Source organism: Pristiophorus japonicus, unplaced genomic scaffold, assembly GCF_044704955.1.
Source record: "Pristiophorus japonicus isolate sPriJap1 unplaced genomic scaffold, sPriJap1.hap1 HAP1_SCAFFOLD_170, whole genome shotgun sequence".
NCBI classification, from domain to species: domain Eukaryota; kingdom Metazoa; phylum Chordata; class Chondrichthyes; family Pristiophoridae; genus Pristiophorus; species Pristiophorus japonicus.
In genome coordinates this window covers 265,222-288,231 of record NW_027251383.1, presented here as the reverse complement: position 1 = coordinate 288,231, position 23,010 = coordinate 265,222, and the positions used below count along the sequence as shown (strand labels likewise).

Here is a 23,010-nt window from a genome sequence, read left to right as displayed (position 1 = left end):
CTGACTGACTTTGTTTATAAAATATATGTATTAATATTTATATATGCGTATATTAACATACATTCCATACTTTTTAACTTTCAAAATAAATGTGCCTTTTCTGTTCTACCGGCACTGGGCTCTATTGCATTTGAGCTCTTTCACAGCACACGCAGCTGCTGTCAGATCCAGCAGAAAGGCACTCGCGACTTTAAAAGATCGCCTTTGTTCCCCACATCTTCGCTCGTGGCTTGTCTTACACCATGGGCTTTCTTGTTTGTGTATTTACTGACTGCACGCCCTGATTTCCAGTGGATTTCAAGCAGTCGCACAGCCTTCGTTCAATCAAAAACATATAGATTAAGAAATAATTATTTCTTTATTGAAATCAAACTAAATTCAATTTTTTGCAATAAAACTGTAAATTTATTGATTTTCTTATTGTGATAAATATATATATGTTTTAAATTGTCTTTTTGTCTGGGTTGATTTTACTTCCCTCCGTCCTTCCTGCCTGTCAAGCACCTGTGGCTTCAAAAACCGTCCCAGCCACTCGTGGTCCTGAGATCCGCGCTCACTCACGCACAGCACAATTGCCTTCAGGAATGATAGAAATCCGACTTTAATCTTTTGAAAGGGAAGTGCTGTCCGTGAAGGCCCATTCTACAGCTGTGTAAGATGGATGTGCTTCCTGTCCTGGATCATTCGGTGTCTGTTCAAACGGGATGGTTGTCAGTTCCGGTTCATCAACTGCCCCTTTAAGACGTATTTTCTCATAATCGCGATCATCCTGTATATTTTAAAAGGAGTGTGATTTCAGTTGCGATAACCGATTGTTAAACTGTTGTGTATCAAGCTACATTGACGTTGCCTGTGTCCGTGCACATCCATATCGCAGCGTAACGGTTCATTACTCAAAATATGCCCATATTTTCATAAATCCACTCCTTGAAAGATCCCTTGTCCCAAATTTGCTCTCAGTATAAAAAAAACAACAAATTTCATGCCAGCAGCAGCAGCCGCGTGGCCTAATGGATAAGTCGTCTGACTTCGATTGTAACTGTGATGTTATCAAAAGATTGCAGGTTCGAGTCCTGCCGCGGTCAGCTAACTTGCCGCGTGAAATTTTACATTCTTTATTTTGATTCTGCCTCAAAACCAACCATCTCGTGCAGTCACTCACCGAAAGTAAAGGAAGGCTGTTTGCTTTAAAAAGCTCATGGCACATTTTCATCACTGTCGATCTGGTTGCACGGGCAAAACAAGCGGTGAAGTAGACTTTCGTGCACATTATTTCTGTTTGAATGGAAAAAGTAGGGGATGGATGTCTGACGTTGCAGTAAATAGGAGATAAGGTGACTGAGAAGTTCAGGCAATGGACTGCTGATCCAGTCTGCCCTCAACTTCGTCGTTATTGTGTTAAACCGTTTCCACTCGGTTTTTTTCCGTAATCACATTTAACCACATTGCCAAATTCACCTTTTACTGACAAGAATGCAGCTCGTTGGTGAAGTAATGTCTCAAAGAATAATCTATTCATCAAAGGGAAAACATGAGCAGGACTATGGAGAGGGGGACGATGGGCCGAATAGCAAACGAAGGTCAGAATCTGAGAGCTAGATCCCTTACTGTCGGCGGCTCGTTGGTCTAGGGGTATGATTCTCGCTTAGGGGTTTTAATAATTGAAATGCGAGAGGTCCCGGGTTCAAATCCCGGACGAGCCCTGACAACTTTTAGTCAAAAAAACACTTCTCAGCCGGTCGACATGTTTCAAATTAAAACGTTTGATTGCGCGCCGTTGTTCACACAGCGTCCAAACATCCTGGAGATTCCCAGGAGCAAAGTGAAACTCACCGAACTGAGTAAAGTTCATGCATCTCAGATGTGCTCGGCTCAGTGTCTCATTGGACAACCTAAACCCGTGTTTGATTCTGGCCAATTCTTGATCAGTCCATCTTCCGTTCTGCACGCATGAGCTCACCTCCATTGGGATATGGATACATTCAGCGTCAATCTCAACTTCAACGTGAAACAGACTCTGCCCTTAATATGAGTGCGTCCTGTTTCTCCAGCGCTGAAAAGATGGGAGAAGCTGGCTTTGGATTTAGTCCCTTGGCTGCCGAATTTAAACCGTACAGGAAATCAATCCGGGGTGGGCAAGCTGCCTGGTCTGATTAAAAGGCGTTCAGACCCTACATTCCAGGCATGTTATTGTGTTCTGGCCTCAACATTCGATTCAACGTCTCGGATCATAAGCTGCGCTCATTGTCTGCTAATGTTTCTGCTGTTCCCACTAACACCTGCTCTAGTCCATCCTTTGTTATTTTATTGCCCGCTTACCACCCACTTTGCCTTTTCGCATTGTGCCATTTATTATTCAATCACTCCTACGCTCCACTGTATCACAGACATTCCCTTTTGTCCTTCCTCGCTGCCTATTTTTTTCCAGGCGCTATTTTCGTGGAAGAAATCTGTAAACTTTACATTTTTCTTAAAATATCGGAATGATCATCTGACTGAACGTGAGCCCGGGTTCTTCATCCACAGAATGTTCACGCCCAGCTGAGTTTTACAGAATTCTTTGTTTTTGTTCACTGTGTTTCTGTATCGCTTTTAAGGTGATGTCCTGTCTGTCCGAGGTCATTCTCTGTCTCTCCAAAATGGTTGCTATCAGTATCGGATCATTATGTATCTGTTTAAAAGGAATGTGCTGTCTGTCCCGGATTTTAAATTACAAATTTCAAAAACTGCCTTTGGAGGTTGCAGGAATTTTAATTTGTTGGTGTGTTTGTGTAGCGAGGGAGTGTGTGCAAACGTGCTGCGCGATCTTACTGTGCATTTCATGTCATGGGAGAAAAAATGCATGACATGCAACTTGAAGCCACACTGATTTGATTGAACACACATTCGAGGACTGCCTGACAGGAGAAGAATCTGCTGTGGGATTTTGCTGTTCCACATCTGAAAGAAGGCAAATTATATAAGTTAGAAACATAGCGATTTTAGCGAGAGCTTGCGGTTGGGCTGTGTGAAATGATGAGCTCCTACCCCCTTATTTTCAAACACAAATCAAATCAAGACAAGACAAGACATGACTGACTGACTGACTTTGTTTATACAGATATATATATAAATATTAATTTATACGTATATTTACAAACAATCCGTACTTTTTAACTTTCACAATAAATGTGCCTTTTCTGTTCTGCCAGCACTGGGCTCTATTACATTTGAGCTCTTTCATAGCACACGCAGCTGCTGTCAGATCCAGCAGAAAGGCACTCGCGACTTTAAAAGATCGCCTTTGTTCCCCATATCTTCCCTCGTGGCTTGTCTTACACCATGGTCTTACTGTGTTTGGGTATTTACTGACTGCACGCTCTGATTTCCAGTGGATTTCATGCAGTCGCACAGCCTTCGTTCAATCAAAAATATATAGATTAAGAAATAATTATTTATTTATTTAAATCAAACCAAATTCAATTTTTTGCAATAAAACTGTAAATTTATTTATTTTCTTATTGTGATAAATATATATATGTTTTAAATTGTCTTTTTGTCTGGGTTGATTTTACTTCCCTCCGTCCTTCCTGCCTGTCAATCACCTGTGGCTTCAAAAACCGTCCCAGCCACTCGTGGCCCTGAGATCCGCGCTCACTCACGCACAGCACAATTGCCTTCAGGAATGATAGAAATCCGACTTTAATCTTTTGAAAGGGAAGTGCTGTCCGTGAAGGCCCATTCTACAGCTGTGTAAGATGGATGTGCTTCCTGTCCTGGATCATTCGGTGTCTGTTCAAACGGGATGGTTGTCAGTTCCGGTTCATCAACTGCCCCTTTAAGACGTATTTTCTCATAATCGCGATCATCCTTTATATTTTAAAAGGAGTGTGATTTCAGTTGCGATAACCGATTGTTAAACTGTTGTGAATCAAGCTACATTGACGTTGCCTGTGTCCGTGCACATCCATATCGCAGCGTAACGGTTCATTACTCAAAATATGCCCATATTTTCATAAATCCACTCCTTGAAAGATCCCTTGTCCCAAATTTGCTCTCAGTATAAAAAAAACAACAAATTTCATGCCAGCAGCAGCAGCCGCGTGGCCTAATGGATAAGTCGTCTGACTTCGATTGTAACTGTGATGTTATCAAAAGATTGCAGGTTCGAGTCCTGCCGCGGTCAGCTAACTTGCCGCGTGAAATTTTACATTCTTTATTTTGATTCTGCCTCAAAACCAACCATCTCGTGCAGTCACTCACCGAAAGTAAAGGAAGGCTGTTTGCTTTAAAAAGCTCATGGCACATTTTCATCACTGTCGATCTGGTTGCACGGGCAAAACAAGCGGTGAAGTAGACTTTCGTGCACATTATTTCTGTTTGAATGGAAAAAGTAGGGGATGGATGTCTGACGTTGCAGTAAATAGGAGATAAGGTGACTGAGAAGTTCAGGCAATGGACTGCTGATCCAGTCTGCCCTCAACTTCGTCGTTATTGTGTTAAACCGTTTCCACTCGGTTTTTTTCCGTAATCACATTTAACCTCATTGCCAAATTCACCTTTTACTGACAAGAATGCAGCTCGTTGGTGAAGTAATGTCTCAAAGAATAATCTATTCATCAAAGGGAAAACATGAGCAGGACGATGGAGAGGGGGACGATGGGCCGAATAGCAAACGAAGGTCAGAATCTGAGAGCTAGATCCCTTACTGTCGGCGGCTCGTTGGTCTAGGGGTATGATTCTCGCTTAGGGGTTTTAATAATTGAAATGCGAGAGGTCCCGCGTTCAAATCCCGGACGAGCCCTGACAACTTTTAGTCAAAAAAACACTTCTCAGCCGGTCGACATGTTTCAAATTAAAACGTTTGATTGCGCGCCGTTGTTCACACAGCGTCCAAAAATCCTGGAGATTCCCAGGAGCAAAGTGAAACTCACCGAACTGAGTAAAGTTCATGCATCTCAGATGTGCTCGGCTCAGTGTCTCATTGGACAACCTAAACCCGTGTTTGATTCTGGCCAATTCTTGATCAGTCCATCTTCCGTTCTGCACGCATGAGCTCACCTCCATTGGGATATGGATACATTCAGCGTCAATCTCAACTTCAACGTGAAACAGACTCTGCCCTTAATATGAGTGCGTCCTGTTTCTCCAGCGCTGAAAAGATGGGAGAAGCTGGCTTTGGATTTAGTCCCTTGGCTGCCGAATTTAAACCGTACAGGAAATCAATCCGGGGTGGGCAAGCTGCCTGGTCTGATTAAAAGGCTTTCAGACCCTACATTCCAGGCATGTTATTGTGTTCTGGCCTCAACATTCGATTCAACGTCTCGGATCATAAGCCGCGCTCATTGTCTGCTAATGGTTCTGCTGTTCCCACTAACACCTGCTCTAGTCCATCCTTTGTTATTTTATTGCCCGCTTACCACCCACTTTGCCTTTTCGCATTGTGCCATTTATTATTCAATCACTCCTACGCTCCACTGTATCACAGACATTCCCTTTTGTCCTTCCTCGCTGCCTATTTTTTTCCAGGCGCTATTTTCGTGGAAGAAATCTGTAAACTTTACATTTTTCTTAAAATATCGGAATGATCATCTGACTGAACGTGAGCCCGGGTTCTTCATCCACAGAATGTTCACGCCCAGCTGAGTTTTACAGAATTCTTTGTTTTTGTTCACTGTGTTTCTGTATCGCTTTTAAGGTGATGTCCTGTCTGTCCGAGGTCATTCTCTGTCTCTCCAAAATGGTTGCTATCAGTATCGGATCATTATGTATCTGTTTAAAAGGAATGTGCTGTCTGTCCCGGATTTTAAATTACAAATTTCAAAAACTGCCTTTGGAGGTTGCAGGAATTTTAATTTGTTGGTGTGTTTGTGTAGCGAGGGAGTGTGTGCAAACGTGCTGCGCGATCTTACTGTGCATTTCATGTCATGGGAGAAAAAATGCATGACATGCAACTTGAAGCCACACTGATTTGATTGAACACACATTCGAGGACTGCCTGACAGGAGAAGAATCTGCTGTGGGATTTTGCTGTTCCACATCTGAAAGAAGGCAAATTATATAAGTTAGAAACATAGCGATTTTAGCGAGAGCTTGCGGTTGGGCTGTGTGAAATGATGAGCTCCTACCCCCTTATTTTCAAACACAAATCAAATCAAGACAAGACAAGACATGACTGACTGACTGACTTTGTTTATACAGATATATATATAAATATTAATTTATACGTATATTTACAAACAATCCGTACTTTTTAACTTTCACAATAAATGTGCCTTTTCTGTTCTGCCAGCACTGGGCTCTATTACATTTGAGCTCTTTCATAGCACACGCAGCTGCTGTCAGATCCAGCAGAAAGGCACTCGCGACTTTAAAAGATCGCCTTTGTTCCCCATATCTTCCCTCGTGGCTTGTCTTACACCATGGTCTTACTGTGTTTGGGTATTTACTGACTGCACGCTCTGATTTCCAGTGGATTTCATGCAGTCGCACAGCCTTCGTTCAATCAAAAATATATAGATTAAGAAATAATTATTTATTTATTTAAATCAAACCAAATTCAATTTTTTGCAATAAAACTGTAAATTTATTTATTTTCTTATTGTGATAAATATATATATGTTTTAAATTGTCTTTTTGTCTGGGTTGATTTTACTTCCCTCCGTCCTTCCTGCCTGTCAATCACCTGTGGCTTCAAAAACCGTCCCAGCCACTCGTGGCCCTGAGATCCGCGCTCACTCACGCACAGCACAATTGCCTTCAGGAATGATAGAAATCCGACTTTAATCTTTTGAAAGGGAAGTGCTGTCCGTGAAGGCCCATTCTACAGCTGTGTAAGATGGATGTGCTTCCTGTCCTGGATCATTCGGTGTCTGTTCAAACGGGATGGTTGTCAGTTCCGGTTCATCAACTGCCCCTTTAAGACGTATTTTCTCATAATCGCGATCATCCTGTATATTTTAAAAGGAGTGTGATTTCAGTTGCGATAACCGATTGTTAAACTGTTGTGAATCAAGCTACATTGACGTTGCCTGTGTCCGTGCACATCCATATCGCAGCGTAACGGTTCATTACTCAAAATATGCCCATATTTTCATAAATCCACTCCTTGAAAGATCCCTTGTCCCAAATTTGCTCTCAGTATAAAAAAAACAACAAATTTCATGCCAGCAGCAGCAGCCGCGTGGCCTAATGGATAAGTCGTCTGACTTCGATTGTAACTGTGATGTTATCAAAAGATTGCAGGTTCGAGTCCTGCCGCGGTCAGCTAACTTGCCGCGTGAAATTTTACATTCTTTATTTTGATTCTGCCTCAAAACCAACCATCTCGTGCAGTCACTCACCGAAAGTAAAGGAAGGCTGTTTGCTTTAAAAAGCTCATGGCACATTTTCATCACTGTCGATCTGGTTGCACGGGCAAAACAAGCGGTGAAGTAGACTTTCGTGCACATTATTTCTGTTTGAATGGAAAAAGTAGGGGATGGATGTCTGACGTTGCAGTAAATAGGAGATAAGGTGACTGAGAAGTTCAGGCAATGGACTGCTGATCCAGTCTGCCCTCAACTTCGTCGTTATTGTGTTAAACCGTTTCCACTCGGTTTTTTTCCGTAATCACATTTAACCTCATTGCCAAATTCACCTTTTACTGACAAGAATGCAGCTCGTTGGTGAAGTAATGTCTCAAAGAATAATCTATTCATCAAAGGGAAAACATGAGCAGGACGATGGAGAGGGGGACGATGGGCCGAATAGCAAACGAAGGTCAGAATCTGAGAGCTAGATCCCTTACTGTCGGCGGCTCGTTGGTCTAGGGGTATGATTCTCGCTTAGGGGTTTTAATAATTGAAATGCGAGAGGTCCCGCGTTCAAATCCCGGACGAGCCCTGACAACTTTTAGTCAAAAAAACACTTCTCAGCCGGTCGACATGTTTCAAATTAAAACGTTTGATTGCGCGCCGTTGTTCACACAGCGTCCAAAAATCCTGGAGATTCCCAGGAGCAAAGTGAAACTCACCGAACTGAGTAAAGTTCATGCATCTCAGATGTGCTCGGCTCAGTGTCTCATTGGACAACCTAAACCCGTGTTTGATTCTGGCCAATTCTTGATCAGTCCATCTTCCGTTCTGCACGCATGAGCTCACCTCCATTGGGATATGGATACATTCAGCGTCAATCTCAACTTCAACGTGAAACAGACTCTGCCCTTAATATGAGTGCGTCCTGTTTCTCCAGCGCTGAAAAGATGGGAGAAGCTGGCTTTGGATTTAGTCCCTTGGCTGCCGAATTTAAACCGTACAGGAAATCAATCCGGGGTGGGCAAGCTGCCTGGTCTGATTAAAAGGCTTTCAGACCCTACATTCCAGGCATGTTATTGTGTTCTGGCCTCAACATTCGATTCAACGTCTCGGATCATAAGCCGCGCTCATTGTCTGCTAATGGTTCTGCTGTTCCCACTAACACCTGCTCTAGTCCATCCTTTGTTATTTTATTGCCCGCTTACCACCCACTTTGCCTTTTCGCATTGTGCCATTTATTATTCAATCACTCCTACGCTCCACTGTATCACAGACATTCCCTTTTGTTCTTCCTCGCTGCCTATTTTTTTCCAGGCGCTATTTTCGTGGAAGAAATCTGTAAACTTTACATTTTTCTTAAAATATCGGAATGATCATCTGACTGAACGTGAGCCCGGGTTCTTCATCCACAGAATGTTCACGACCAGCTGAGTTTTACAGAATTCTTTGTTTTTGTTCACTGTGTTTCTATATCGCTTTTAAGGTGATGTCCTGTCTGTCCGAGGTCATTCTCTGTCTCTCCAAAATGGTTGCTATCAGTATCGGATCATTATGTATCTGTTTAAAAGGAATGTGCTGTCTGTCCCGGATTTTAAATTACAAATTTCAAAAACTGCCTTTGGAGGTTGCAGGAATTTTAATTTGTTGGTGTGTTTGTGTAGCGAGGGAGTGTGTGCAAACGTGCTGCGCGATCTTACTGTGCATTTCATGTCATGGGAGAAAAAATGCATGACATGCAACTTGAAGCCACACTGATTTGATTGAACACACATTCGAGGACTGCCTGACAGGAGAAGAATCTGCTGTGGGATTTTGCTGTTCCACATCTGAAAGAAGGCAAATTATATAAGTTAGAAACATAGCGATTTTAGCGAGAGCTTGCGGTTGGGCTGTGTGAAATGATGAGCTCCTACCCCCTTATTTTCAAACACAAATCAAATCAAGACAAGACAAGACATGACTGACTGACTGACTTTGTTTATACAGATATATATATAAATATTAATTTATACGTATATTTACAAACAATCCGTACTTTTTAACTTTCACAATAAATGTGCCTTTTCTGTTCTGCCAGCACTGGGCTCTATTACATTTGAGCTCTTTCATAGCACACGCAGCTGCTGTCAGATCCAGCAGAAAGGCACTCGCGACTTTAAAAGATCGCCTTTGTTCCCCATATCTTCCCTCGTGGCTTGTCTTACACCATGGTCTTACTGTGTTTGGGTATTTACTGACTGCACGCTCTGATTTCCAGTGGATTTCATGCAGTCGCACAGCCTTCGTTCAATCAAAAATATATAGATTAAGAAATAATTATTTATTTATTTAAATCAAACCAAATTCAATTTTTTGCAATAGAACTGTAAATTTATTTATTTTCTTATTGTGATAAATATATATATGTTTTAAATTGTCTTTTTGTCTGGGTTGATTTTACTTCCCTCCGTCCTTCCTGCCTGTCAATCACCTGTGGCTTCAAAAACCGTCCCAGCCACTCGTGGTCCTGAGATGCGCGCTCACTCACGCACAGCACAATTGCCTTCAGGAATGATAGAAATCCGACTTTAATCTTTTGAAAGGGAAGTGCTGTCCGTGAAGGCCCATTCTACAGCTGTGTAAGATGGATGTGCTTCCTGTCCTGGATCATTCGGTGTCTGTTCAAACGGGATGGTTGTCAGTTCCGGTTCATCAACTGCCCCTTTAAGACGTATTTTCTCATAATCGCGATCATCCTGTATATTTTAAAAGGAGTGTGATTTCAGTTGCGATAACCGATTGTTAAACTGTTGTGTATCAAGCTACATTGACGTTGCCTGTGTCCGTGCACATCCATATCGCAGCGTAACGGTTCATTACTCAAAATATGCCCATATTTTCATAAATCCACTCCTTGAAAGATCCCTTGTCCCAAATTTGCTCTCAGTATAAAAAAAACAACAAATTTCATGCCAGCAGCAGCAGCCGCGTGGCCTAATGGATAAGTCGTCTGACTTCGATTGTAACTGTGATGTTATCAAAAGATTGCAGGTTCGAGTCCTGCCGCGGTCAGCTAACTTGCCGCGTGAAATTTTACATTCTTTATTTTGATTCTGCCTCAAAACCAACCATCTCGTGCAGTCACTCACCGAAAGTAAAGGAAGGCTGTTTGCTTTAAAAAGCTCATGGCACATTTTCATCACTGTCGATCTGGTTGCACGGGCAAAACAAGCGGTGAAGTAGACTTTCGTGCACATTATTTCTGTTTGAATGGAAAAAGTAGGGGATGGATGTCTGACGTTGCAGTAAATAGGAGATAAGGTGACTGAGAAGTTCAGGCAATGGACTGCTGATCCAGTCTGCCCTCAACTTCGTCGTTATTGTGTTAAACCGTTTCCACTCGGTTTTTTTCCGTAATCACATTTAACCTCATTGCCAAATTCACCTTTTACTGACAAGAATGCAGCTCGTTGGTGAAGTAATGTCTCAAAGAATAATCTATTCATCAAAGGGAAAACATGAGCAGGACGATGGAGAGGGGGACGATGGGCCGAATAGCAAACGAAGGTCAGAATCTGAGAGCTAGATCCCTTACTGTCGGCGGCTCGTTGGTCTAGGGGTATGATTCTCGCTTAGGGGTTTTAATAATTGAAATGCGAGAGGTCCCGGGTTCAAATCCCGGACGAGCCCTGACAACTTTTAGTCAAAAAAACACTTCTCAGCCGGTCGACATGTTTCAAATTAAAACGTTTAATTGCGCGCCGTTGTTCACACAGCGTCCAAAAATCCTGGAGATTCCCAGGAGCAAAGTGAAACTCACCGAACTGAGTAAAGTTCATGCATCTCAGATGTGCTCGGCTCAGTGTCTCATTGGACAACCTAAACCCGTGTTTGATTCTGGCCAATTCTTGATCAGTCCATCTTCCGTTCTGCACTCATGAGCTCACCTCCATTGGGATATGGATACATTCAGCGTCAATCTCAACTTCAACGTGAAACAGACTCTGCCCTTAATATGAGTGCGTCCTGTTTCTCCAGCGCTGAAAAGATGGGAGAAGCTGGCTTTGGATTTAGTCCCTTGGCTGCCGAATTTAAACCGTACAGAAAATCAATCCGGGGTGGGCAAGCTGCCTGGTCTGATTAAAAGGCGTTCAGACCCTACATTCCAGGCATGTTATTGTGTTCTGGCCTCAACATTCGATTCAACGTCTCGGATCATAAGCCGCGCTCATTGTCTGCTAATGGTTCTGCTGTTCCCACTAACACCTGCTCTGGTCCATCCTTTGTTATTTTATTGCCCGCTTACCACCCACTTTGCCTTTTCGCATTGTGCCATTTATTATTCAATCACTCCTACGCTCCACTGTATCACAGACATTCCCTTTTGTCCTTCCTCGCTGCCTATTTTTTTCCAGGCGCTATTTTCGTGGAAGAAATCTGTAAACTTTACATTTTTCTTAAAATATCGGAATGATCATCTGACTGAACGTGAGCCCGGGTTCTTCATCCACAGAATGTTCACGACCAGCTGAGTTTTACAGAATTCTTTGTTTTTGTTCACTGTGTTTCTATATCGCTTTTAAGGTGATGTCCTGTCTGTCCGAGGTCATTCTCTGTCTCTCCAAAATGGTTGCTATCAGTATCGGATCATTATGTATCTGTTTAAAAGGAATGTGCTGTCTGTCCCGGATTTTAAATTACAAATTTCAAAAACTGCCTTTGGAGGTTGCAGGAATTTTAATTTGTTGGTGTGTTTGTGTAGCGAGGGAGTGTGTGCAAACGTGCTGCGCGATCTTACTGTGCATTTCATGTCATGGGAGAAAAAATGCATGACATGCAACTTGAAGCCACACTGATTTGATTGAACACACATTCGAGGACTGCCTGACAGGAGAAGAATCTGCTGTGGGATTTTGCTGTTCCACATCTGAAAGAAGGCAAATTATATAAGTTAGAAACATAGCGATTTTAGCGAGAGCTTGCGGTTGGGCTGTGTGAAATGATGAGCTCCTACCCCCTTATTTTCAAACACAAATCAAATCAAGACAAGACAAGACATGACTGACTGACTGACTTTGTTTATACAGATATATATATAAATATTAATTTATACGTATATTTACAAACAATCCGTACTTTTTAACTTTCACAATAAATGTGCCTTTTCTGTTCTGCCAGCACTGGGCTCTATTACATTTGAGCTCTTTCATAGCACACGCAGCTGCTGTCAGATCCAGCAGAAAGGCACTCGCGACTTTAAAAGATCGCCTTTGTTCCCCATATCTTCCCTCGTGGCTTGTCTTACACCATGGTCTTACTGTGTTTGGGTATTTACTGACTGCACGCTCTGATTTCCAGTGGATTTCATGCAGTCGCACAGCCTTCGTTCAATCAAAAATATATAGATTAAGAAATAATTATTTATTTATTTAAATCAAACCAAATTCAATTTTTTGCAATAAAACTGTAAATTTATTTATTTTCTTATTGTGATAAATATATATATGTTTTAAATTGTCTTTTTGTCTGGGTTGATTTTACTTCCCTCCGTCCTTCCTGCCTGTCAATCACCTGTGGCTTCAAAAACCGTCCCAGCCACTCGTGGTCCTGAGATGCGCGCTCACTCACGCACAGCACAATTGCCTTCAGGAATGATAGAAATCCGACTTTAATCTTTTGAAAGGGAAGTGCTGTCCGTGAAGGCCCATTCTACAGCTGTGTAAGATGGATGTGCTTCCTGTCCTGGATCATTCGGTGTCTGTTCAAACGGGATGGTTGTCAGTTCCGGTTCATCAACTGCCCCTTTAAGACGTATTTTCTCATAATCGCGATCATCCTGTATATTTTAAAAGGAGTGTGATTTCAGTTGCGATAACCGATTGTTAAACTGTTGTGTATCAAGCTACATTGACGTTGCCTGTGTCCGTGCACATCCATATCGCAGCGTAACGGTTCATTACTCAAAATATGCCCATATTTTCATAAATCCACTCCTTGAAAGATCCCTTGTCCCAAATTTGCTCTCAGTATAAAAAAAACAACAAATTTCATGCCAGCAGCAGCAGCCGCGTGGCCTAATGGATAAGTCGTCTGACTTCGATTGTAACTGTGATGTTATCAAAAGATTGCAGGTTCGAGTCCTGCCGCGGTCAGCTAACTTGCCGCGTGAAATTTTACATTCTTTATTTTGATTCTGCCTCAAAACCAACCATCTCGTGCAGTCACTCACCGAAAGTAAAGGAAGGCTGTTTGCTTTAAAAAGCTCATGGCACATTTTCATCACTGTCGATCTGGTTGCACGGGCAAAACAAGCGGTGAAGTAGACTTTCGTGCACATTATTTCTGTTTGAATGGAAAAAGTAGGGGATGGATGTCTGACGTTGCAGTAAATAGGAGATAAGGTGACTGAGAAGTTCAGGCAATGGACTGCTGATCCAGTCTGCCCTCAACTTCGTCGTTATTGTGTTAAACCGTTTCCACTCGGTTTTTTTCCGTAATCACATTTAACCTCATTGCCAAATTCACCTTTTACTGACAAGAATGCAGCTCGTTGGTGAAGTAATGTCTCAAAGAATAATCTATTCATCAAAGGGAAAACATGAGCAGGACGATGGAGAGGGGGACGATGGGCCGAATAGCAAACGAAGGTCAGAATCTGAGAGCTAGATCCCTTACTGTCGGCGGCTCGTTGGTCTAGGGGTATGATTCTCGCTTAGGGGTTTTAATAATTGAAATGCGAGAGGTCCCGGGTTCAAATCCCGGACGAGCCCTGACAACTTTTAGTCAAAAAAACACTTCTCAGCCGGTCGACATGTTTCAAATTAAAACGTTTAATTGCGCGCCGTTGTTCACACAGCGTCCAAAAATCCTGGAGATTCCCAGGAGCAAAGTGAAACTCACCGAACTGAGTAAAGTTCATGCATCTCAGATGTGCTCGGCTCAGTGTCTCATTGGACAACCTAAACCCGTGTTTGATTCTGGCCAATACTTGATCAGTCCATCTTCCGTTCTGCACTCATGAGCTCACCTCCATTGGGATATGGATACATTCAGCGTCAATCTCAACTTCAACGTGAAACAGACTCTGCCCTTAATATGAGTGCGTCCTGTTTCTCCAGCGCTGAAAAGATGGGAGAAGCTGGCTTTGGATTTAGTCCCTTGGCTGCCGAATTTAAACCGTACAGAAAATCAATCCGGGGTGGGCAAGCTGCCTGGTCTGATTAAAAGGCGTTCAGACCCTACATTCCAGGCATGTTATTGTGTTCTGGCCTCAACATTCGATTCAACGTCTCGGATCATAAGCCGCGCTCATTGTCTGCTAATGGTTCTGCTGTTCCCACTAACACCTGCTCTGGTCCATCCTTTGTTATTTTATTGCCCGCTTACCACCCACTTTGCCTTTTCGCATTGTGCCATTTATTATTCAATCACTCCTACGCTCCACTGTATCACAGACATTCCCTTTTGTCCTTCCTCGCTGCCTATTTTTTTCCAGGCGCTATTTTCGTGGAAGAAATCTGTAAACTTTACATTTTTCTTAAAATATCGGAATGATCATCTGACTGAACGTGAGCCCGGGTTCTTCATCCACAGAATGTTCACGACCAGCTGAGTTTTACAGAATTCTTTGTTTTTGTTCACTGTGTTTCTATATCGCTTTTAAGGTGATGTCCTGTCTGTCCGAGGTCATTCTCTGTCTCTCCAAAATGGTTGCTATCAGTATCGGATCATTATGTATCTGTTTAAAAGGAATGTGCTGTCTGTCCCGGATTTTAAATTACAAATTTCAAAAACTGCCTTTGGAGGTTGCAGGAATTTTAATTTGTTGGTGTGTTTGTGTAGCGAGGGAGTGTGTGCAAACGTGCTGCGCGATCTTACTGTGCATTTCATGTCATGGGAGAAAAAATGCATGACATGCAACTTGAAGCCACACTGATTTGATTGAACACACATTCGAGGACTGCCTGACAGGAGAAGAATCTGCTGTGGGATTTTGCTGTTCCACATCTGAAAGAAGGCAAATTATATAAGTTAGAAACATAGCGATTTTAGCGAGAGCTTGCGGTTGGGCTGTGTGAAATGATGAGCTCCTACCCCCTTATTTTCAAACACAAATCAAATCAAGACAAGACAAGACATGACTGACTGACTGACTTTGTTTATACAGATATATATATAAATATTAATTTATACGTATATTTACAAACAATCCGTACTTTTTAACTTTCACAATAAATGTGCCTTTTCTGTTCTGCCAGCACTGGGCTCTATTACATTTGAGCTCTTTCATAGCACACGCAGCTGCTGTCAGATCCAGCAGAAAGGCACTCGCGACTTTAAAAGATCGCCTTTGTTCCCCATATCTTCCCTCGTGGCTTGTCTTACACCATGGTCTTACTGTGTTTGGGTATTTACTGACTGCACGCTCTGATTTCCAGTGGATTTCATGCAGTCGCACAGCCTTCGTTCAATCAAAAATATATAGATTAAGAAATAATTATTTATTTATTTAAATCAAACCAAATTCAATTTTTTGCAATAAAACTGTAAATTTATTTATTTTCTTATTGTGATAAATATATATATGTTTTAAATTGTCTTTTTGTCTGGGTTGATTTTACTTCCCTCCGTCCTTCCTGCCTGTCAATCACCTGTGGCTTCAAAAACCGTCCCAGCCACTCGTGGTCCTGAGATCCGCGCTCACTCACGCACAGCACAATTGCCTTCAGGAATGATAGAAATCCGACTTTAATCTTTTGAAAGGGAAGTGCTGTCCGTGAAGGCCCATTCTACAGCTGTGTAAGATGGATGTGCTTCCTGTCCTGGATCATTCGGTGTCTGTTCAAACGGGATGGTTGTCAGTTCCGGTTCATCAACTGCCCCTTTAAGACGTATTTTCTCATAATCGCGATCATCCTGTATATTTTAAAAGGAGTGTGATTTCAGTTGCGATAACCGATTGTTAAACTGTTGTGTATCAAGCTACATTGACGTTGCCTGTGTCCGTGCACATCCATATCGCAGCGTAACGGTTCATTACTCAAAATATGCCCATATTTTCATAAATCCACTCCTTGAAAGATCCCTTGTCCCAAATTTGCTCTCAGTATAAAAAAAACAACAAATTTCATGCCAGCAGCAGCAGCCGCGTGGCCTAATGGATAAGTCGTCTGACTTCGATTGTAACTGTGATGTTATCAAAAGATTGCAGGTTCGAGTCCTGCCGCGGTCAGCTAACTTGCCGCGTGAAATTTTACATTCTTTATTTTGATTCTGCCTCAAAACCAACCATCTCGTGCAGTCACTCACCGAAAGTAAAGGAAGGCTGTTTGCTTTAAAAAGCTCATGGCACATTTTCATCACTGTCGATCTGGTTGCACGGGCAAAACAAGCGGTGAAGTAGACTTTCGTGCACATTATTTCTGTTTGAATGGAAAAAGTAGGGGATGGATGTCTGACGTTGCAGTAAATAGGAGATAAGGTGACTGAGAAGTTCAGGCAATGGACTGCTGATCCAGTCTGCCCTCAACTTCGTCGTTATTGTGTTAAACCGTTTCCACTCGGTTTTTTTCCGTAATCACATTTAACCTCATTGCCAAATTCACCTTTTACTGACAAGAATGCAGCTCGTTGGTGAAGTAATGTCTCAAAGAATAATCTATTCATCAAAGGGAAAACATGAGCAGGACGATGGAGAGGGGGACGATGGGCCGAATAGCAAACGAAGGTCAGAATCTGAGAGCTAGATCCCTTACTGTCGGCGGCTCGTTGGTCTAGGGGTATGATTCTCGCTTAGGGGTTTTAATAATTGAAATGCGAGAGGTCCCGGGTTCAAATCCCGGACGAGCCCTGACAACTTTTAGTCAAAAAAACACTTCTCAGCCGGTCGACATGTTTCAAATTAAAACGTTTGATTGCGCGCCGTTGTTCACACAGCGTCCAAAAATCCTGGAGATTCCCAGGAGCAAAGTGAAACTCACCGAACTGAGTAAAGTTCATGCATCTCAGATGTGCTCGGCTCAGTGTCTCATTGGACAACCTAAACCCGTGTTTGATTCTGGCCAATTCTTGATCAGTCCATCTTCCGTTCTGCACTCATGAGCTCACCTCCATTGGGATATGGATACATTCAGCGTCAATCTCAACTTCAACGTGAAACAGACTCTGCCCTTAATATGAGTGCGTCCTGTTTCTCCAGCGCTGAAAAGATGGGAGAAGCTGGCTTTGGATTTAGTCCCTTGGCTGCCGAATTTAAACCGTACAGAAAATCAATCCGGGGTGGGCAAGCTGCCTGGTCTGATTAAAAGGCGTTCAGACCCTACATTCCAGGCATGTTATTGTGTTCTGGCCTCAACATTCGATTCAACGTCTCGGATCATAAGCCGCGCTCATTGTCTGCTAATGGTTCTGCTGTTCCCACTAACACCTGCTCTGGTCCATCCTTTGTTATTTTATTGCCCGCTTACCACCCACTTTGCCATTTCGCATTGTGCCATTTATTATTCAATCACTCCTACGCTCCACTGTATCACAGACATTCCCTTTTGTCCTTCCTCGCTGCCTATTTTTTTCCAGGCGCTATTTTCGTGGAAGAAATCTGTAAACTTTACATTTTTCTTAAAATATCGGAATGATCATCCGACTGAACGTGAGCCCGGGTTCTTCATCCACAGAATGTTCACGACCAGCTGAGTTTTACAGAATTCTTTGTTTTTGTTCACTGTGTTTCTATATCGCTTTTAAGGTGATGTCCTGTCTGTCCGAGGTCATTCTCTGTCTCTCCAAAATGGTTGCTATCAGTATCGGATCATTATGTATCTGTTTAAAAGGAATGTGCTGTCTGTCCCGGATTTTAAATTACAAATTTCAAAAACTGCCTTTGGAGGTTGCAGGAATTTTAATTTGTTGGTGTGTTTGTGTAGCGAGGGAGTGTGTGCAAACGTGCTGCGCGATCTTACTGTGCATTTCATGTCATGGGAGAAAAAATGCATGACATGCAACTTGAAGCCACACTGATTTGATTGAACACACATTCGAGGACTGCCTGACAGGAGAAGAATCTGCTGTGGGATTTTGCTGTTCCACATCTGAAAGAAGGCAAATTATATAAGTTAGAAACATAGCGATTTTAGCGAGAGCTTGCGGTTGGGCTGTGTGAAATGATGAGCTCCTACCCCCTTATTTTCAAACACAAATCAAATCAAGACAAGACAAGACATGACTGACTGACTGACTTTGTTTATACAGATATATATATAAATATTAATTTATACGTATATTTACAAACAATCCGTACTTTTTAACTTTCACAATAAATGTGCCTTTTCTGTTCTGCCAGCACTGGGCTCTATTACATTTGAGCTCTTTCATAGCACACGCAGCTGCTGTCAGATCCAGCAGAAAGGCACTCGCGACTTTAAAAGATCGCCTTTGTTCCCCATATCTTCCCTCGTGGCTTGTCTTACACCATGGTCTTACTGTGTTTGGGTATTTACTGACTGCACGCTCTGATTTCCAGTGGATTTCATGCAGTCGCACAGCCTTCGTTCAATCAAAAATATATAGATTAAGAAATAATTATTTATTTATTTAAATCAAACCAAATTCAATTTTTTGCAATAAAACTGTAAATTTATTTATTTTCTTATTGTGATAAATATATATATGTTTTAAATTGTCTTTTTGTCTGGGTTGATTTTACTTCCCTCCGTCCTTCCTGCCTGTCAATCACCTGTGGCTTCAAAAACCGTCCCAGCCACTCGTGGTCCTGAGATCCGCGCTCACTCACGCACAGCACAATTGCCTTCAGGAATGATAGAAATCCGACTTTAATCTTTTGAAAGGGAAGTGCTGTCCGTGAAGGCCCATTCTACAGCTGTGTAAGATGGATGTGCTTCCTGTCCTGGATCATTCGGTGTCTGTTCAAACGGGATGGTTGTCAGTTCCGGTTCATCAACTGCCCCTTTAAGACGTATTTTCTCATAATCGCGATCATCCTGTATATTTTAAAAGGAGTGTGATTTCAGTTGCGATAACCGATTGTTAAACTGTTGTGTATCAAGCTACATTGACGTTGCCTGTGTCCGTGCACATCCATATCGCAGCGTAACGGTTCATTACTCAAAATATGCCCATATTTTCATAAATCCACTCCTTGAAAGATCCCTTGTCCCAAATTTGCTCTCAGTATAAAAAAAACAACAAATTTCATGCCAGCAGCAGCAGCCGCGTGGCCTAATGGATAAGTCGTCTGACTTCGATTGTAACTGTGATGTTATCAAAAGATTGCAGGTTCGAGTCCTGCCGCGGTCAGCTAACTTGCCGCGTGAAATTTTACATTCTTTATTTTGATTCTGCCTCAAAACCAACCATCTCGTGCAGTCACTCACCGAAAGTAAAGGAAGGCTGTTTGCTTTAAAAAGCTCATGGCACATTTTCATCACTGTCGATCTGGTTGCACGGGCAAAACAAGCGGTGAAGTAGACTTTCGTGCACATTATTTCTGTTTGAATGGAAAAAGTAGGGGATGGATGTCTGACGTTGCAGTAAATAGGAGATAAGGTGACTGAGAAGTTCAGGCAATGGACTGCTGATCAAGTCTGCCCTCAACTTCGTCGTTATTGTGTTAAACCGTTTCCACTCGGTTTTTTTCCGTAATCACATTTAACCACATTGCCAAATTCACCTTTTACTGACAAGAATGCAGCTCGTTGGTGAAGTAATGTCTCAAAGAATAATCTATTCATCAAAGGGAAAACATGAGCAGGACTATGGAGAGGGGGACGATGGGCCGAATAGCAAACGAAGGTCAGAATCTGAGAGCTAGATCCCTTACTGTCGGCGGCTCGTTGGTCTAGGGGTATGATTCTAGCTTAGGGGTTTTAATAATTGAAATGCGAGAGGTCCCGGGTTCAAATCCCGGACGAGCCCTGACAACTTTTAGTCAAAAAAACACTTCTCAGCCGGTCGACATGTTTCAAATTAAAACGTTTGATTGCGCGCCGTTGTTCACACAGCGTCCAAACATCCTGGAGATTCCCAGGAGCAAAGTGAAACTCACCGAACTGAGTAAAGTTCATGCATCTCAGATGTGCTCGGCTCAGTGTCTCATTGGACAACCTAAACCCGTGTTTGATTCTGGCCAATTCTTGATCAGTCCATCTTCCGTTCTGCACGCATGAGCTCACCTCCATTGGGATATGGATACATTCAGCGTCAATCTCAACTTCAACGTGAAACAGACTCTGCCCTTAATATGAGTGCGTCCTGTTTCTCCAGCGCTGAAAAGATGGGAGAAGCTGGCTTTGGATTTAGTCCCTTGGCTGCCGAATTTAAACCGTACAGGAAATCAATCCGGGGTGGGCAAGCTGCCTGGTCTGATTAAAAGGCGTTCAGACCCTACATTCCAGGCATGTTATTGTGTTCTGGCCTCAACATTCGATTCAACGTCTCGGATCATAAGCTGCGCTCATTGTCTGCTAATGTTTCTGCTGTTCCCACTAACACCTGCTCTAGTCCATCCTTTGTTATTTTATTGCCCGCTTACCACCCACTTTGCCTTTTCGCATTGTGCCATTTATTATTCAATCACTCCTACGCTCCACTGTATCACAGACATTCCCTTTTGTCCTTCCTCGCTGCCTATTTTTTTCCAGGCGCTATTTTCGTGGAAGAAATCTGTAAACTTTACATTTTTCTTAAAATATCGGAATGATAATCTGACTGAACGTGAGCCCGGGTTCTTCATCCACAGAATGTTCACGCCCAGCTGAGTTTTATAGAATTCTTTGTTTTTGTTCACTGTGTTTCTGTATCGCTTTTAAGGTGATGTCCTGTCTGTCCGAGGTCATTCTCTGTCTCTCCAAAATGGTTGCTATCAGTATCGGATCATTATGTATCTGTTTAAAAGGAATGTGCTGTCTGTCCCGGATTTTAAATTACAAATTTCAAAAACTGCCTTTGGAGGTTGCAGGAATTTTAGTTTGTTGGTGTGTTTCTGTAGCGAGGGAGTGTGTGCAAACGTGCTGCGCGATCTTACTGTGCATTTCATGTCATGGGAGAAAAAATGCATTACATGCAACTTGAAGCCACACTGATTTGATTGAACACACATTCGAGGACTGCCTGACAGGAGAAGAATCTGCTGTGGGATTTTGCTGTTCCACATCTGAAAGAAGGCAAATTATATAAGTTAGAAACATAGCGATTTGAGCGAGAGCTTGCGGATGGGCTTTGTGACATGATGAGCTCTTTCATCCTTATTTTCAAATACAAATCAAATCAAGACAAGACAAGACATGACTGACTGACTGACGTTGTTTATATAAATATATGTATTAATATTTATATATGCGTATATTAACATACATTCCATACTTTTTAACTTTCAAAATAAATGTGCCTTTTCTGTTCTACCGGCACTGGGCTCTATTGCATTTGAGCTCTTTCACAGCACACGCAGCTGCTGTCAGATCCAGCAGAAAGGCACTCGCGACTTTAAAAGATCGCCTTTGTTCCCCACATCTTCGCTCGTGGCTTGTCTTACACCATGGGCTTACTTGTTTGTGTATTTACTGACTGCACGCCCTGATTTCCAGTGGATTTCAAGCAGTCGCACAGCCTTCGTTCAATCAAAAACATATAGATTAAGAAATAATTATTTCTTTATTGAAATCAAACTAAATTCAATTTTTTGCAATAAAACTGTAAATTTATTGATTTTTTTTATTGTGATAAATATATATATGTTTTAAATTGTCTTTTTGTCTGGGTTGATTTTACTTCCCTCCGTCCTTCCTGCCTGTCAATCACCTGTGGCTTCAAAAACCGTCCCAGCCACTCGTGGTCCTGAGATCCGCGCTCACTCACGCACAGCACAATTGCCGTCAGGAATGATAGAAATCCGACTTTAATCTTTTGAAAGGGAAGTGCTGTCCGTGAAGGCCCATTCTACAGCTGTGTAAGATGGATGTGCTTCCTGTCCTGGATCATTCGGTGTCTGTTCAAACGGGATGGTTGTCAGTTCCGGTTCATCAACTGCCCCTTTAAGACGTATTTTCTCATAATCGCGATCATCCTGTATATTTTAAAAGGAGTGTGATTTCAGTTGCGATAACCGATTGTTAAACTGTTGTGTATCAAGCTACATTGACGTTGCCTGTGTCCGTGCACATCCATATCGCAGCGTAACGGTTCATTACTCAAAATATGCCCATATTTTCATAAATCCACTCCTTGAAAGATCCCTTGTCCCAAATTTGCTCTCAGTATAAAAAAAACAACAAATTTCATGCCAGCAGCAGCAGCCGCGTGGCCTAATGGATACGTCGTCTGACTTCGATTGTAACTGTGATGTTATCAAAAGATTGCAGGTTCGAGTCCTGCCGCGGTCAGCTAACTTGCCGCGTGAAATTTTACATTCTTTATTTTGATTCTGCCTCAAAACCAACCATCTCGTGCAGTCACTCACCGAAAGTAAAGGAAGGCTGTATGCTTTAAAAAGCTCATGGCACATTTTCATCACTGTCGATCTGGTTGCACGGGCAAAACAAGCGGTGAAGTAGACTTTCGTGCACATTATTTCTGTTTGAATGGAAAAAGTAGGGGATGGATGTCTGACGTTGCAGTAAATAGGAGATAAGGTGACTGAGAAGTTCAGGCAATGGACTGCTGATCCAGTCTGCCCTCAACTTCGTCGTTATTGTGTTAAACCGTTTCCACTCGGTTTTTTTCCGTAATCACATTTAACCACATTGCC

The 23,010-nt window shown here is 42.4% G+C and overlaps 4 non-coding genes across 4 annotated transcripts; all 4 read left to right on the top strand.

The window, feature by feature from the left end:
• The first annotated feature begins 1,615 nt into the window (after window positions 1–1,615).
• On the top strand, window positions 1,616–1,703 carry trnap-agg (transfer RNA proline (anticodon AGG)). The gene is given in 2 exon segments: window positions 1,616–1,651; window positions 1,668–1,703. It is a non-coding gene; the product is annotated as a tRNA-Pro (tRNA).
• Window positions 1,704–10,855: 9,152 nt separating this feature from the next.
• trnap-agg (transfer RNA proline (anticodon AGG)) lies at window positions 10,856–10,943 on the top strand. The gene is given in 2 exon segments: window positions 10,856–10,891; window positions 10,908–10,943. It is a non-coding gene; the product is annotated as a tRNA-Pro (tRNA).
• Window positions 10,944–13,935: 2,992 nt separating this feature from the next.
• On the top strand, window positions 13,936–14,023 carry trnap-agg (transfer RNA proline (anticodon AGG)). The gene is given in 2 exon segments: window positions 13,936–13,971; window positions 13,988–14,023. It is a non-coding gene; the product is annotated as a tRNA-Pro (tRNA).
• Window positions 14,024–17,015: 2,992 nt separating this feature from the next.
• Window positions 17,016–17,103, top strand: trnap-agg (transfer RNA proline (anticodon AGG)). Its single transcript is given in 2 exon segments — window positions 17,016–17,051; window positions 17,068–17,103. It is a non-coding gene; the product is annotated as a tRNA-Pro (tRNA).
• The last annotated feature ends 5,907 nt before the right edge of the window (window positions 17,104–23,010 follow it).